Source organism: Pinus tabuliformis, chromosome J (assembly GCF_031772625.1).
Source record: "Pinus tabuliformis cultivar Carrire ecotype Pingquan chromosome J, CPIR1, whole genome shotgun sequence".
NCBI classification, from domain to species: Eukaryota; Viridiplantae; Streptophyta; class Pinopsida; order Pinales; family Pinaceae; genus Pinus; species Pinus tabuliformis.
The window spans coordinates 415,225,786-415,229,340 of record NC_142295.1 but is presented as its reverse complement, the minus strand read 5'-3'; positions in this window follow the sequence as shown (position 1 = coordinate 415,229,340).

Genomic DNA, 3,555 nt, shown 5'->3' with positions numbered 1-3,555 from the left:
AATAATTTTCCATGGGTAACATGAAGAGACACATAAGAAAAACGATAAAAATGCATTTGAACAAAAAATAAGCTCTCTCTGGAGATGAAAGAAATGGGATGAAGGACAAAATTGGATTTTTTGGGCTGATAAACCACCTGCAACAAAAATTCCCATGCTCTTAGTGTTGAGCATGATTTCTAGCTAAGTTTGCTTAAATAATCCCCTTGGATCATGGATATTGTTCAAGGGTGATTGTTGCAAGAAATACAAGATGCAACTAGTCTATGGTTGGGTGGAAAATCGAAGTCCCACCTTTAGTTGCAGCCATTGCTAGATCTCAATTAAGTGTTATTAATTCTGAGCTATGAATATGATGATTAGTTCTTCATTAAATTGATATATCACTCTGTGATAATATTGCATGGATGTAGGAAATTGGTGCATGAAATTAATAGGTGAAAATTCCTTTATTTTTATGTGGATTACATTGAAATTATACTTTGAGGTTGTAAGAAAGATGTCTTGATTTTTATGTGCAAGTTAATATGTTGCATGTGGACATGTAGTCCTATGTGATTACAATTTCTCTCATTTATGCTACAACTTTTCTTTTGAGAGGTTCCAGAAGCTAAAACTTGTACCATAGTGAGGGGAAATCCTACTAATCCTCTGGTCCAGTTTTCAGATCTTAGGTCGTAGAATTTTAGAAAATATGATCAGAGGAAGATGGGCTTCATAAATGCATATTTAAATAGGCGATGTTGGCATTTCTGCTATAACGTTTCTTCTGGGAGGTTCCAAGGGTTGAAACTTGGATCATAGTAAGGGGAAGACACATGGATCATCTGATCCAAAATTTAGATCTTGGGTCGCAATAATCTTAGAATATTAGATTAGAGGAAGTTGAGTTTCTTAAACGCTCCTAAAACCATGCATCAAACAAGCCATGTTGTCATTTCTGCTATAAATTTTCTTCTTGGAGGTTCTAGAAGGTAAAACTTGGACCATAGTGAGGGGAAATCTTGTTGATCATTTGATCCATCTTTCATATCTTGGATCTTGATATTTTAGGAGACGTGATTAGAGGAATTCAAGCTTCCTGAATGTTCCTAAAATCATGCATTAAACAGGTCATGTTGGAATTTTTACTTTAACTTTTCTTCTATGAGGTTCCAAAGGTTGAAATATGAACCATAGTGAGGGGAACTCCCAATAATCATTTGGCTCAGGTTTTAGAACTTGGAATGCTATAATTTAGGAGATATTCCCTGAATAATTTCCTATATTAGTTTGCATGCAAAGTGTTTGAAGAAATGCTTAAATGGTTAAATGATTCATTGCATATAATTTGTTTGATGAAATTCCCTAATGAAAATGTTGTTTTATGGATGGGGATAGTATTGTTGTATGATAATATTGTTGTAGATGATATATGCCTATTTTCATGCAAAGAATTTTCTATATTAGTTTTCATACAAAGTCTTTGAAGAAATGCTTAAATTGTTTAATGATTCATTGCATATAAATTGTTTGATGAAATGCCCCAATGAAAATGTTTTTTTGTGGATAGGGATAGTATTGTTGTAGCTGAATATGCCTATTTGCATGCAAAGAATTTTTAATATTAGTTTGTATGCAAATTTTTTGAATAAGTGTTTAAATGGTTTAATGATTATTTGCATAAAAATTGTTTGATGAAATGCCCCAATGAAAATGTTGTTTTGTGGATGGGGATAGTATTGTTGTAACATAGAATTTTTGTAGCTAAGATATGCATGTTTGCATGCAAATAATTTGCTATATTAGTTTGCATGCAAATTTTTTGAAGAAATACTCAAATGGTTTAATGATTCATTGCATACAAATTGTTTGATGAAATTCCCCAATGAATTTTTTTTTGTGGATGGGGATAGTATTGTTGTAGTTGATATATGCCTATTTGCATGCAAATAATTTGAATAAATGTGTTAAAGGTATTTTATTACAATTTGCATACAAATTGTTTGATAAAATACCACAAAGACAAAAATCAAAAGTTGCATGATTGAGTGGTATGTTTCAGTTAGTATGATACAAGTGGAATTAGAGCAATGTTTCTTGTTTGAATTCATACAAAATGTTTGACAAAATGTATACAAGAAAAATACTACTCAATTGGTTGTATAAAATGTACTTGAAGAAAGTTTTACAAGTAAAGTGTTTGAAAAAATGTATGAAATATGAAAAATAGGTTTTTTCAAGTGTGGTCAAGATAAATTTAATAAGGGTATGTGACAAAGTGGTATCAGGGATTATTGTCAAGCTAGTAAAAGGAAAAAAGAAAAATTTGGGTACCCTGTAATCTTTGTAAGTTATTGAGGGAACTAGGTATGTTACAGAGTGGTACCGGAGCTTCCAAGTTTAACACTTGGACCAGATGGGCTCTATGGCAGATGAAATGAAGAGAAAGGTTCTACACTAGACCTTTGGAGAATAAAATTTGGAAATATGTGTTATTTGTGTTATTTAAAGAATGATTGTTTATTGGTTGTAAGCGTTTGTTGTTTGTTGTTTGTTGAATTTGATTAGTGATTCCTTACTACATGCATATGTTAGGTGAAGATATTTTGTTGTATATTCAAATACATTGATGTTACTTAAATATTGATTTGAGTTGATGCATCAAGATAAACATGCAAAAAGTTGACTAAATTCCCTAGAGAAGCCCAATAAGATTGTAAAAGTTCATGACTAAATGATGTAGTCAAAATTATGAGGAATATCTTAACTTATCTCTTGTTGCATTATACTTTTCATTGATTTTTTATCAGTTGCCACAAGTTGGCGAATAATAGTATAGGTATAATAAAATGAAAGAGATGAAATAGTTTAGAGGGGCATGCCTATCGAATATATATTAAATAATGATATGTCAAGATGCATGAAGGTTTGATAGGTGCATACAAGAATGGATTTCCATGCATAAAGACTCTTAGTATTTTGTCATAACATGATTCAGATGATTAATAATGGTTAATGATAAACATGTAACCAAATGATATAATCTGGATCACAATATAATCTGGTCAATTTTGAGAGAGATGGTAGAATATGCATTATGATCTCTATCTCCATATTCTTGCAATTGATGTTCTAGTTGATCTACCAACTTTCTTAGATATTTTAGTTCTTCTAATTCAATTATGAGTTATGCTTCATAGTATACTTATGCTTCAATTTCTTCTTCAACTATAAAAAATACCTCTCCTCTTTCATTATCAAGCATGCTTTCATATTCATTGTCTTATTTAGAGTACCAGCTTCTTTTCTTGGCATTTCTTCCTCTTTTATAATCATTAGATTTGAATTTCACTTCATCATCATTATCATTTGCATAAATACATTTATAAGCATAGTATCATATTCTTCCATAATCAAAACATATAAATGAAAGCTTAACTTTTAACTTCCTAGTTCCCTTCTTTAGATTCTAACAAATTTGGCTTCTTCTTCATCTTATTCATTACTGGAGTCTTCATGAGTCCCTTGCTTGTGTCCTTGCTATACTGCTTTGAATGTGAATTTTGTAGTTCA